The sequence below is a fragment of the Harpia harpyja genome, chromosome 1, assembly GCF_026419915.1.
Source record: "Harpia harpyja isolate bHarHar1 chromosome 1, bHarHar1 primary haplotype, whole genome shotgun sequence".
Classification (NCBI taxonomy): domain Eukaryota; kingdom Metazoa; phylum Chordata; class Aves; order Accipitriformes; family Accipitridae; genus Harpia; species Harpia harpyja.
In genome coordinates, this window is record NC_068940.1 from 17,074,151 (window position 1) to 17,088,184 (window position 14,034).

General features: G+C 44.1%; 1 protein-coding gene across 1 annotated transcript in view; it reads right to left on the bottom strand.

Moving 5' to 3' along the window:
• CDH6 (cadherin 6) overlaps positions 1-11,101 on the bottom strand; it is a 106,987-nt gene extending 95,886 nt beyond the window's left edge. The window contains exon 1 of the mRNA XM_052781010.1: positions 10,915-11,101. The gene's annotated coding sequence lies outside the window, so the exon portion shown is untranslated. The remainder of the gene's footprint in view (positions 1-10,914) is intronic.
• Between the last annotated feature and the right edge of the window lie 2,933 nt (positions 11,102-14,034).

The window sequence follows — 14,034 nt, forward strand, 5'->3', positions numbered from 1 at the left end:
AACAAAAATAATAAATAATGAAAATATAAACGTGGGTATGGTTTCTCTTAGATGCAAATTAAGATTTAAATATAAAAATGATAGGCTTCTGCTAATCCTTCTTAGGAAGTCATAAATTGTTAATCAGACCTTAGGCGGTGTTGTTTAATACCAACTTTAATAAAATAGCTGCCTGAAGCAGAAAGACAGTTGGGATCCTGACTCTAAAACTTTGGTAGCCTCATCCACATTTTTGTAGCCTGAGGCTCTTACACTACCATTGATACCAACTCCTTTGAAATATGCTCATTTTTTAGGCTGCTAAATTATTAAACACCTTATTAGTAGAAAGATTAGATGGAAGAAAAGTCATCTCTGTATGACGGAAAATGGATTGGAAGAGGAAGGAAAAGTTGAGGGAATATTTACATAAAAGATACAGCTCTGTTGTTGATATACAGAGGTAATCCATAATCCATAATTCATTTAAGAAATGAACCCATCAAATTACATCACAATGCATGACAAATTGCTACTGTTGAGCTGTCCTACAATAAATTACATAGAATCATTCCTGTCAAGAGTAAAACTTGTTTGAGGCTAAAAAAGCAATGTCGCTACAAGGTTATTTTCCCTGTTGTTCCATAGGATTTGTCTATCATACACTACATCTCAGATTTCCATCATATATTTTGATGGGGGTAGCAAAAGTTCCCTTGTACGGGGCAACCACAAAGTCCACCAAAATAAAACTGCTTTCAAAATGGCAAGAAAAGGGAAAAGGAAGAAAAAGGAGAAATGTTTCTTCCTTATTATTCCTTAATAGTATTTGTCAGTCAGGTGAGAAGAACTCTAGACTGAAAAAATAAGCAGCAGTCATTTCCTTAAGTGCAATGCCTTTTCACTGTATGTCCAGAGCAGCTTGTTAGGATGCTAATTGTTTAGTTTAATATGCAAAACAGAGCACACTTACTACTTTGAAGTGCTTATTCATGATGTCATGGATATTAGTGTATATTTCTTAATTACACAATAGGACAATCTTTCCCCCCTTCAACTTACACTTTCTGTTGCTCTGATTGGTTTCTCTAACTAGCCAGAATAATCATTTTGCCACACAGAAGCAGATAAGAAAAAAAAAAAATGTAAACAATTTTAAAAGCCATTTTAATTTAATAACAAATTGGGAGCTGTACTTTGTGTTAAATTAGCTCTGCAAGCCTCATATCAATTCAAGGCAAGGTTCCTTGTTCGTTACTGCTTAATTAATCAGTCCTGTTTCCATCTAAATGAAAAGTTTTCTCTCTCTCCCCTATCATCTCTAATATCTCATTTCAGGCAGCACATCAAGTTAATCTTGCTTACATTAGCAACTTATTTCTAATGGCTCAGCTCAGTTATTTACAATAATTCATCCTATCCCAGCTTGCAGCTGAATCCTGCTCGGTCCCTTTGCTCTGTTCAGACAGTCGGAGTCAATGGTAAAACAGCAAGTGCAGAACGAGCTCATCCAGCCCCGTGATGCACCGTGTGAGGACAAAGACCTACTTCCAACACACTGATCTCTACTGAACTTTTGGCTTCCTGGCGTGTCTTGTCTTCCCACAGGCAACAGGGTGCTTAGGGACATGGTTTAGTGGTGGACTTGGCAGTGTTATGTTAACGGTTGGACTCGATGGTCTTGAAGGTCTTTTCCAACCTAAACAACTCTATGATTCTAACATGCACAGAGCTGGGCAAAGGATGGGTATCTTATAAAACAACAGATGAGCATGAAACGGTCCAATGGAAGAAGAGAAATATATAAGAGAATGAGAACGTAGAGAGGTGAGTGGTGCCTGAAAACACGTCCTCGTCACCCTTTATACAGCACATCCCATAAATAAAGCTGGGATAACCATGAGTCCTGCACTACCATCAGTAGTGTGTATAAGCAGAAAGTTTTCCGGCTGCCTCCTGGGGCTGGGATGCCTGACCACGTCAGGATGGCTGTTGCTAAACCCCCCGTCCCCGTCCCCCCCCAGGCAGCACCACTGCTCCAGCAGCTCCGTCCGGCAGTGACCCACCCACAGCCTCGGAGACGTAACAGATACTAGCTCGGATCAGGGCTCGAAACTAAATCTGCACCCGAGGTGCCTGCATCACATGAAGGCTGGTTTTAATGCCAGTCTGACCAAACATAAATACCTCTGTAATAAACAGAAAATACACTTCATAGTAAATGAGCCATTCCAAGAGGACAAAACCTGTTTGTTCCTGAGCAACCCCAGTATTTATTTTTGCTCATCCAGGACTCAGGATTGTATTGCAACAGGAAACAAGGATGTGCAGTGTATTTTAACCTCCTAGATTTGCAGCAACCAGCTTCTGACCTCACATTTACCAGCCTGGTTGAAATTTCAACCTGTTGCTAAGGAAAACTCTGTCATACCTTAGAGTAACTGTGATATCAAGTAGCTTTGAGATATCTGACAGATGAATTACAGTAGATTAATGAGGAACCACTTCAGAAATCCTGCAAAAGACACCCTAACATGTTACAATATAATACACTTCATTTAATAACAATATAAATTCTGTGCTGAGAAAGTGGGAGCCTGTTTTTGTGTTGGTTGGTTTGTTTTTTTTTTCCCCAAGAGGAAGAGAAACCCTTTCTACAAATCAGAGTGCACACTTCTGTTTCTGATGGGAAACACTGCTCCGAAAAGCACTGAATTTCAAAGCTGCTTGAGATTAGATTGTCTGCAGAATTGTGCTGATGGCTGTAAATATCAACAAATAAGATACACTGGGCCAGCTTTTTTCCTCAGATGCTTATGCACTGCTTTCTCTTAAGTGCAGATGACCTGAAGACACAGGCACCAGAAGGAAGAATCTGAGCTAAGAATTGGCTTGAGAGATGTAACACACAGTGACACTTGCACAAAGGAAAGATGCTCCTGCTATGTTCCAGCAGACCCAGCCAGCAAGTGACAATCTCAGTCCTGTCCTCTGGATCCCTGCTGCAACTGCCCCCAGCTGCTGATGGGAGCAGAAGGACAGCGAAGAATCCACCCCCATGCTGTACAAATGAGCCAGGGCTATTTTGCTGAAGGGACTTCAATGGGAAAAGATGATCATTCCTTACAGAGGTTTTTTTCTATCCCCACTTTTCCTTGTCTATTATTTAGGGAGACCAAGTATACAAATTTTTGGAGGTCACGGTTTGGTCACCATGGAAATAATTGCAAAGTTGTAAACACTTCATAACAAGATCCTGACATCTTGATCCAGGAAGGCCCTTAAGTATTCAAACAGTCTTGTGGACTTCAGTGCAGTTTATTGGTATGTTTAAAAGTAAACTGCTCTGGGACCAGGTACGATAAGACAGAGAGAGAGAAGAACACTGCTTTGTTTATAGTGAAAATAACTTGGTAATTATCAGCAGTGAGAAGGGAAATACTATTGCAGGGCATTCATATTATTTAGACTTAAATGGAGTTTAGATGAAATACAGAGTTTTATAAAACTGGTTGGCACAGCATGAATTGCTTAAAGGGATGTGGCTGGTGGACTTAAAAGTTGCTTCTGCATCTTTTTCCCTTTCAGCAGTGACAGCTAAATTGAGCACCAATTTCACAAAAGGAATTTGCTCCCTGAAAGGGATTCTAACTCTATATATTCCTGCTCTGTGATCTGCCAGAGCGCTCTTCGCACTGTGAAAATGAGGAAATAGGCTCTCTTGAATCCTTGTAGAGGTCCATTAGCTGTGAGGCCAGCTCCAAAAGCATTAGTAGGTGGCACGCAGCTCAGAACCTGGTACTATTGGTTCTAAACATTCCATATAACTTGGAAATTTAATGTGTCTTTCTTATGTGTCTTTTTCTACTTTCCCTCTATTTATTTATACTAGGATCAATACCCATGCCAGGGGTATTGGTCTGCGCCATGTCCTTATTCAAGTGACTTCCCTTTGACTCACCTTCATATCTATGCACTAGGAATACTACTCCTTAGATGTTTACAAAGCAGGGGTGCTTTGAAATGCATTCATACAGGCATGGACGTGAACAAGAGAGAGTGTGGTGTGACCTCTAGCCGCCCCAAACCACGGGTAGCAGCATGCACAAAAGACAGCCTTTTATGAGACTTTTTTATCCCCTTCTCCCCAACAGGCATAAGTAAGTGGGAATGGACGAGGCAGGGAATGGTAAAGAAACTCTGTGGCCGGTCCAACTGGGCCAATGCAGAGAGGAAGGTCATCGCCACCTTGCTTGGGGACAGCTCAGATTACTTTCTCCCGGGAATAAGATATTCAGTCTTGTCCCAGACTGCTCTGGAGCTACCCAGCCTCCCCCCTCCCCTCCATGCAGAACTCGGCTGAACAAACAAGAAAAAAAATCCAGAAAATCCTTTGGGGGAGAGAGTGTCAAAGCGGCTGCAAGGAGTCCTTGAGAAAAATAATTGGCTTTCTTTGGGATGAAAAAAAGAGACCCAAATCTGATTTTTTTCCCCATCCATTCTTTGATCAGCTCCAACAACTCAAGTGAGCAGCAGAGAGCCAAGAGGGTTGACTGTACGCTGTACTTGCCGTAAGATCCTGGTTCAGCATCCCTGCTGTGCTACGGCCTCCTTGTGTGACCTTCGGCAAGTCGCTCACCTCCGTTGTGACTCACTTCCCCCTGCTGTAAAACAAGGCCAATTATACAGGCCAGTCTCGCAGGGGGGCCGTGTGGTGAAGACATAATTTTTAGACATTGTGGAATACTTGAACAGCTTTTGAGTGAAGGCCCCATGTCGATCAGCTATGCCTTGTCCCTTACTTGAAGCAAGACTCCCAAATGTCCACAGAGCATCTCACAATGATAGCGTTACTTTTTTTTGGCAGGCTACTATAAGCTATTTCGTTTTCTTTTTGTCCATGAAGATGTTTTTGTCAAATAATGATTGCCAGACTAATGACACCCTAAAGTCACAAACCACCAGGCACTCAAAGAGAATCAATTCAGTGAGGAAACAGATTTCACCTGGAACGCTTAGGGCAAAACTAAAAGCAACCGTGCTTTTAATTATTTTTGTTAATGTATTGGAACTTGGCAGCCCTGAGGGAGGAGGACACATGGGTATCTTTCTAAGCGAGAGGGCTTTCCCTCAGGTGAGAGTGTCAGTACGGAGGTTGGCCACTGTGCTGCATAGTGTCAGCACCCTGGATGGGACCCACGGGCACGCGTGGTTCTCCCACCACCTCACACGCAGGACAGGTCTGGATCCCCATGGCCTTTGAGAACGCAAAGCGGAGTTACCATCAGAGGCAAGTATTTTCATTGAGTTTGGTCTTACCCTTCGCACCAAAGCAGAGCTACATGCTAATGATCATGTTGATTAAGCAGGCTTTGTGCTTATAGAAGCTATTAACTGACAATTGAAATGCAGCAGTTAGGGAGTAGGCGGCTCTGCCTTACACCCAGACGAGCACGCACCTGCAGTACTTGGGGAAACTCGACTAGGGTTTAATTTCTGTGCTAATTTTCAATTCCTGCTGACCCTTCTCCTAGGTCCTCCTGCTCTGGCTCTGCGATTAGATGCAGAAGAGGGAATGCTGAAAAGATACACTACCTATTATCTCGCAGGCAGCTGTAAACATTACAGCAAGATAATGGAATTAGTTTAGCTGAGAGGAATTAAGGTACCCAGATAGTACAGGACTGATCTCATTCATAAAGTGCTCTCTTCTGTGCGTTGCAGTGTGTCACTAGGGAAGGGTTGAGGGGTTACGATGGGTATTTATGTTGCAAATCAAATCTAAGAGTCACATTCTGGTTAGAATTAAACACTTTCTGACTATATACAAATACATATATATATCCTGGCAAGACAGGCTAATTAATCCGTAGAATATTTGCCCACAACACCAGAATAAAGCCATTATTGAACAGGTTACTTAAAACATAGCAAGGCTGGCACTGTTCCTGAATGCGACCAGATGGAAATCTATATGCTCTTTTGTCTGTGTGCTTGGCGAAGAAGAGAGTATGGAGAGGCTGTCTTGTGGCTGGGTGTGAAGAAAGATAATGCAGTATCAGTGTAATCTTGGATGGTTTCAGCACAGTGCTACCAAGTGCTCTGGCACCGTCACAGTTAAGCAATCACTTCTTTGCTTAAAGCTTCTTGCTGAAGGCCCAACACCATAACTCATGAAGGACACCATGCCAGACGTGCCTTTTCCATCCTGGCAGGGCTCGCAGGCTCCACTCACCAGAAAGACGCAGTTTCCCTTCCCCATCAGTATTGCTCCTTGCCGCTGCTACGGGGTTGCAGCTGCAGCAAAACTGTCTTTTCTGGTTTATTCTGAAAGAGGAAGATACTCGGAGGAGTGGGCAGCTCCACGAGACTGGATGTACCAACCAGTAACATTAATTCACACCACTCTAAGTAGTCCTGAACTACAGTTATCCTAGTTTCTTCTGGGAATGCTCCTGTTAACAAACAAACAAAAGCATAAATACAAATATTCACAGTATTTGTTTGGGCCTTTCGGTGCCAAGTGCACGGCCAGGAAAATAAAAAAGGTGGAAGACAATGTTGGCAACCAGCCACAGCTGGAGTAAATACAGGAGATGGTCACAGGTGCAAGGAGGGATAAGGCTGCCCAAAATAGGGAGGGGAAACCACTGATGGGTGATCAGGATTAGGACACACAGCAGTGCCCTGGAGAAGCTTAGGAACCTGAGGCTGGATGGACTCCAACAGATATTGGCCAGTCATTGGGGAAGGATGAGAGAGAAGCTCTTAGGCTGAGATTTACAGCAAGAAAACCCCAAATGGATTTGAAGACAAGTAATCAAACTCAAACTTTAAAAATGCTTTTATCCAGCACTTCCTCCACCTGGTTCCACTGCAGCATCACTCACAACACAACCCAGAGACGATGACTTTTTCTGCTGATGTTTTGCATTAATTATGCATTCTTCAAGGGTGTTTTTAAAACTCAGACAGGGACTAATAATCTGCCCTATACCTTTTGTTAAGCAATAAAGACAGATAACAGCTGGATTTAACCGCACTAAACATTCCCTCTACATCTCTTCTCTCCCCATCCCAAATGAAACAAGGTGAGATGCCATAACACCTCTCTCCTCACAGAGCCCAGTTTCTCCAGACCCCTTGGAAAGGGCTGCCATGACTAAGCAAGCAGCATGAGCAAACCAGCTGCTGCTGGATTTTTATCTCAACCAGAACACATTTAAACTTGACAGCCGTGTTTATACTGCAAGTTGAATCCTGCAGAGAGTCAGCAGAAGAGATCGGGTTCGGTGGCACACAGAGCCGTTCACTTCATGTGCAGGATGGGGGATTCCCTTTAAAGATTTATGTTGAGAAGGTCCTGAGTTTGGCCCCACATGTCAGTCGGGATAATCACAACTAAGTTTATCAGCCCTGTTTCTGAGAGTTGTGAATCCAAGTAATTATTTTAGAAAAAAGAAAAGGAAATGGAAGCAAACCCCAAATGACACAAAGACTTGGAAGAAATCGGAACAGTTACTGCAGCTAACTAGGTCTTCAAGGGGTTAATGAAGAAGTCTCCCTAACACCCAGCTTCCAAGGCACAGCCCCTCCATGGCATTTCCCGCACGCTTATGATAATCAAAAGATACTGAAAACCAATTCTACTTTATTCTGGTATAATTGCAGCAGAGCCACTAGAGGAATTGCAACCATTATGCAGGATGAGGCACCATCACAGTGGGGCCTGCTGTTTCCAACAGATTCTACCCACTCATTTTTATAGATTTCAGCTACCTTTCATTTTAGTAATTAGCTACCATTTCCAAGGAGATCCATAAGCAATTTCCTGCCCATCTTGAGCCATAATGCTACAAGATTGCACTAGCAAGTGAACATAGTTTAAAAGTAGTCAACGAAGAACAGACAGCACACTAAAAAGTTCAGGTAAGCAAGCGACGGAGACCACCATTTCATTTAACAACAGATAAATGTCAATGCCCTCTAGGTCTGCTTGACCACTACACAGCACACAGGCATCCAGTGGAAAACCCAAGAGCGATTCCTTCCAAACCCTGAGATACTGCCAGAGTCTATTAACAAGCAGCAGATTGGTGTGCAGAAATCCTCAGTCAAAGCAAAAATGATGCAGCAGACCTGAGGGTACAGTGGACTGGAGGGAGGATCCCGCCCTGAGGAACCCAGTGTGCCCTTGAGGAGAGGGTTGCTCGCAGAGAGAAGTGCTCTGGTAGGATCTCAGCTGGTGAGAGCACACGCACGTTCATAACTTCTATCAAGTTTGCATTAGTTTCGAGATCTTCAGCAGAAAGGAGGGGAAAAAACCCCCCCACAACATTTTTTAACCTGTGTGTTTTGCTTTCAAGGAAGTCTCTCAACTAAATATTATTGAAACAGCAGATGGCAAAAAGCAAACTTTATGAAAGGGAAGGCTGCCTTGAGCAGTAGGTTACCGTCTGCATGGGAGAGCTGTGCAAGGGAGGGAGGGAAGAGTCAGAAGTTAAGATGCATATTTCCAGCTGAACAACTTGATTAGAAAAGGATGACCATGTCTATAAATGTAATCTTTGGAGTGCTGGCATGGAGATATGCAAGAGTTGTGAACTGGTGTGAAAACTGAAATACCTAGAGGGACTAATAAGTCCCTATGGGGACCCCAGTTCCTTAAATGGCTGCAAAGGATAATTGCAGAGAACTACAACAGGACTGAATCAATGCCATTTTCCCTGAAAAAAAGAAAAAAAAAATGTATTGCTGCCTCTGATTACACTATTCTGAAAAGACTGGCTGCTTTCCTCCCCCACCCCCCCCCACCCCAGCTCAAAAGTCAACTGCAAGCCACTAGAAACATGTCCAGAAAGATTACAGTACAGCTGAAAGCCAGAAGCATATGAGATTATATATTTACCGGTGCTGTGTCAGATAACATCTGAGAAGAGAGGAAAAGGATTCAGCCCTGCAGTCTTTATTAGCATGTTTGGGCTGTTTAAAGGAGCTATCCAATTGTGTCATTGCTGCCAGGCCTTTAAAACTGTATATATCCGTGATAAAGGAATCTACTTGATCTTGATCACAAGCCTCCAAGCCCTACCCGACTTTCCTGTGACATGCAAACTTATTGCCTTTAAACAGGAATTAGAAAAAAAGAAATTAATAGGGATGCACCATTACCCATTGCATTATATTGCTTAGGAACAGATGTTAATCATTTTTATGGAATGCTTTAAGTAATATGCAAGCACTTTTGCACAGAACTGACTGCATAATAGATATTTCAGCCCAGCAAATACATGAGATAAGCCTTTATCTTGACTGGGAGAGTTATGTCTATTTTGATTAAAACTAAAGAGGTCTGCACGTTCAAGCAATTTTATTCCCTTGGAATTATGTTCTTTCCAGGGTGCTATTACATATGGTCCTATGACAAAAGGGAATGGAAATAACCTTGCTCTTGATTGTAGTGTTCTCCTTGCACATATGCTCATGCACATAGCTAACGAAGTACACATGTAGGATGCATGTGCCATCCTCACAGAGTCCTGAATAGACAGGAACAACTGTACTCTCTGTTCCAGCTGTGCTAGAAGAACGGTAAATTTGGAGAAAGGACTGACCTTACACTCTGTAAGTAATTTTTGCTACACCATCTCCCACGCAGTGCTAACAGAACTTTAAAATCCCACACCACACACAAGTACAAGGAAAAAGGTGCCCCATCTTCTCGATTTGTATCAAAGTAGCAGCTGTGCCATTGTGCTGGGAGTAATTTCAGTCATTAAACTTCTTGATCCTTGAATGTCATCAGGAGTTACTTAGGTGACCATCCACTTGCACTTACAAAGTACTGCATTTAACTCTCCATAAAATATGGATTTTATTGCAGCAGTGACAAGACTTCTTTCCACAGCCACTGACCTCTACTGCTATTGCTTATCTCTTGACTCAACCTTTTGCATAAGAACACATATATATAGTATACATACATAGATACATACATAGTGTATCGGTTTCCCTGTGTGTGCATGTAGGTGTTATATACATGTGAATATATAAATAGTTCAATCTATCTGACATACAAAGTATGTTACCAGCTCCTTAGAAACATTTACAACATAGCCAAATTCAGCGCTTTCTTTCTGCAATTATCCAACTTCTCTCCTGTAAAATGCCTGTACGCCTACCCCCTTTCTTCTACCACCTCCATCACTCCCAAACCCGTTCCTTTATCAAATAAAAGATCTCACATTTGTCAATTCCTGTAACGTCCCCAGACCTGCCCCCTCTGCCCCCTTCTTTTCACTGAGGGAGCACCTCATTTCAACCATGCTCTACATTCAGGTCTGCACTTTGCCTCTGATTTTGCTCGTGATCCGAAGGGTTTTGCCCTGTAACCATTTCACAGCAACTAGGCAGCGTCAAGAAACCGAGATGGATTTTTTTTTAATTATTATTATTATTTGCTAGTTATTCATCATGTTTCTCCTGTTGTTCCTGTTGTTGTTGTTATTATTAGATTCTTATTCCCTTCCAAAACCCCACGACCCTCCTCCCGCTCTCACCACCTCCCCTCGACCCAAGTGTCTTGCTGGCGATAACAATTCCCAGGAAAACGCCGCATCCCTTCGCCTCACTTAAAACGACAGCGAACGTGGTCCCCGCACGCCCCGGAGCTGGGGGGACGGGGGGGGGGGGGACACGACGGGACCCCCCGGCGCGCCGGTGGGGTGCAGAGCCCTCCTCAACACAGCTGCCAACTTTGCAAAATAAAGTGCTTGCCCCCCCCCGCCCTGCCCCCCGCCTTAATTAGCATTCCCGATAAGCTCGGAAAAAAGAAAGGAAAAAAAAAAAAGAAAAAAAAAAAAGAAGGGAAGAAGGCAGCTGCCTGGTGACAGTTGAAACTTGCTCCTAAAGAAGTGCAAAGCCGCATCTCCTTACCGGCAAAGCAGGCACGACGGGGCCGAGCCTCGCCCGGCGCGGCGGCTCTTCCCCGGCTCCCCGGCCCCTTCCTTCTCCCCGCCGCTCAGCCTCCCCGCCTCGCACTGGGGCTCCTGCTCGGCCGGCAGCACTTTTTAACTCCAGCATGCAGGCAGCCCAAGCCGAGGGGGCTCTCTATCTGATTGGTTTCCATTCAGTGCTCCTGATTAATAAAAAAAAAAAAAAAAAAAGAAAGGGGGGGAGGGAAAGGGGATTAAAAAAAAAAAAAAACAACCAAACTCCTCCCTCCCTGCTTGCCGCCCTGGCAGACTCACACTCTCACACACACACACACACACACTCTTTCTCCCCCCCTCCCGCACACACAGGCGGTCCTGGCGCCGGCGCTGCGGCTGCCGGAGCTGCCGCACTGGGGGCGCGGAGAGGCGCGGAGCGGGCGCGGGCGCGGAGCGGGCTCCTCCGGGCGGGCAGGGATTTGCAAGTGAATGCGGTGGGAGGGCAGAGGGGGAGGGCTGTGCTAAGGAGCCCCCCTTCCCCCCGAGAGCCGCTCCACTCTAGAGGTGGAGAGCTGCCAGCTTCTTCCTAATCGTTTGGTACTGATAGTAAAAGCAGAATAAAATCGGGGCGGGGGGGGGGGGGGTGAAGAGGAGGGAGAGGCACGCTCCTCTGTTGTGAACTGTGTGTTTGTGCTGTGCGGCTTCTCATCCTCGGAGCCGGTTTTTAAGTCCTTCTGTTGACACCAGAGATGCCCGACTGGTCTTTTCCCACACTTCCCGGGAACTTCCTGGACTTGATGAATCAAGAATTTCGGTGAATTATTAATGGAGATGACATTTTTGGGGGTGGGGGTTTTGATCACTTGCGGCGGTTTCTGTGTGAATGGGAAGGAGCGGAGGAGGATTTTCCAGGTACCTGCCTTTGCTCGGGCCACCTCTTCCCAGAGGGCTCCCCCCCGCCCCCGAGGTTATGACTAATCTTAATGCAGAATGAACTGAAATCTCGGCTCTTGCCGTAGGACTCGTGGAGCCCCTCTGCACCCACGCATGCTGTACAGCCTCCCCCGCACCCAAGTCTAGCCTGAAATAAGGCTTTAGGTCTTTTAATCTAAATATTAAATGACAAGATGGAAATTGCCTGCCAGTTTATTATTTACCTGACAAGAGTCCGCTCCGATTCAGCTGCACGGTGTCCCCTTAAGATTCATGGCAAATGTTGCAAGTAGTGAAGCTTTCTGCCATTTGCCTCTCACATCTACAGTCTTAGCTTTGACCTTTATGATTTTTTTTTTCCTCTGCTAGTCAATCAACTCATCTTTTTTTTTTTTCCCCCTTTTTCTTCCCTTCCTCCTACCCACCTCTCACAATTTCTGCTTGCTGTATGTCTTAAGGATGGGGCTGTGCTGGCTTTAAGCCACCTTTGTGTCCTCCTGCTTCTGGACTGTTTCAAGGCTTTTAGTATAATTTAAATACCCTGAGCACCAGAAGTTCAGGTAACAATCTTGCTGCTTGTACTGTAATTTCTACTGTGCTGCAGCACCATCTCCACAGCTTGGCTGTTATCCCTGAAACTGGTGCTGGGCTCCCTAAGGAAGCCTTCAAGCTATTCCCTACAGTCACTGTGTTGGCAGAGTCCTTCTTCAGCACAACACTGGGCTTTTAGGGACTCTCTATGATACCTACAAAAGCCAAAGCAGTGTAAAGAGGCTGGATTCTGCTTTCCATATGTTTGTGAACTCAAGCAAATCACCCAGAAAAGCCACTTAGGTACCACTGACATTATCTAGCCATTTTAGACTTTCTACACAGTTGAGTTTTTCCAGCCTGCAGATCATTCTGATTGCTCTTCTTTGAACTTCCTCTAGTTCCCTCTTTTTTTTTTCTTTTTCTTTTTTTTTTTTTGGCAATGGCAGGTCAGGAGCTCAGTGAGTATTTGCAGAGTATTCCTTCGAGAGCCTTCTGGACACAGTCTCTCTCTCCTTTACGACAGACCACATTTGCAGGCTTTCTTTTCCCCTGCCATATTGTATTGTCAATGTCTGATTCACCACTCACTCTGACCCTGAGGTCTCCTTGGGCGTTATTCATTCGTGGATGTGCCTCATTCCGGTTAGCTTTAATAAGGCTGCTTTTTTTTTTTTTTTTGCATTATTTTCTTGGACAGGTCAGGGTTATGCATGTCCAAGATGGACTTCTGTATTTTTGTCAAAAAAGAAGAGTTGGTACCAGAACTGTTGTGTTCTCCAGAGCATGTGCATGAGATTTTTATCTTCTCATTAATTATATGAATTTGTGGTTGACAATTTTAAGTCCATATCTGTGTGAAGAACACTTTTATTCATTTTTGAGGGACATTGTCAAGATGGTGCTCTTCCTCTTCAACCCTTTTCTGTTGACAGCTATAATGATATTAGAATTCCCAGACTAGATCAGGTCATTAGCCCATGAAGTGTCCTGTACCTGACACATTAGCTGACTGAAAGGCTCAGCTAGGATTGGGAAAATTAATCAAGATCAGCATTGGTTGAAATCAACTTCCCTGTCATAGGGCAGAGAATTTAAGAATTTTAAGCTAAGACTGGAAAGGAGATAAAACTCTTTTTTTTTTTTCAGCTCTTGAACTAATCTAATATTTGGAAATCAGGATGAGTACTCCATGTAAAACATACTCACACCTGTCTTGTCTGTGGCTGTTCTCTGAAGCAAGTATTCCTGCCCATGGACAGACACAGCACTGAATTAGCCAGAACAAAGATCCAAAGTGGCAACTTCTGCCTCTGCGGTCTCTGTGGAATACCCAAACCCTGCAGACTGTGACCAAAATATTCAAGAATCTCAGCCACCAGTGCAAAACCAAAATACAGCATGAGGTAGGAATATGTGATGGTTTGCTCTGAGCTATTCAGGAGAATTACCGTTTCCAAACACTGGAAGATGGCTATTTAAGGACTAAGAAGAAAAATCCTGAAGCTGGTTAAAAGGCACCTACAGTTCACTACAAGCTGCACTGTCTATGAAACAATCTGAAGGTCTCACTTTGTAACTCCTTACATCAGTCAGGCACTTCAGAGTTTTCCCAGCCCTGCTTATTTTCCAAAAAAGTGGAGAGACTTTGTTCTGAATT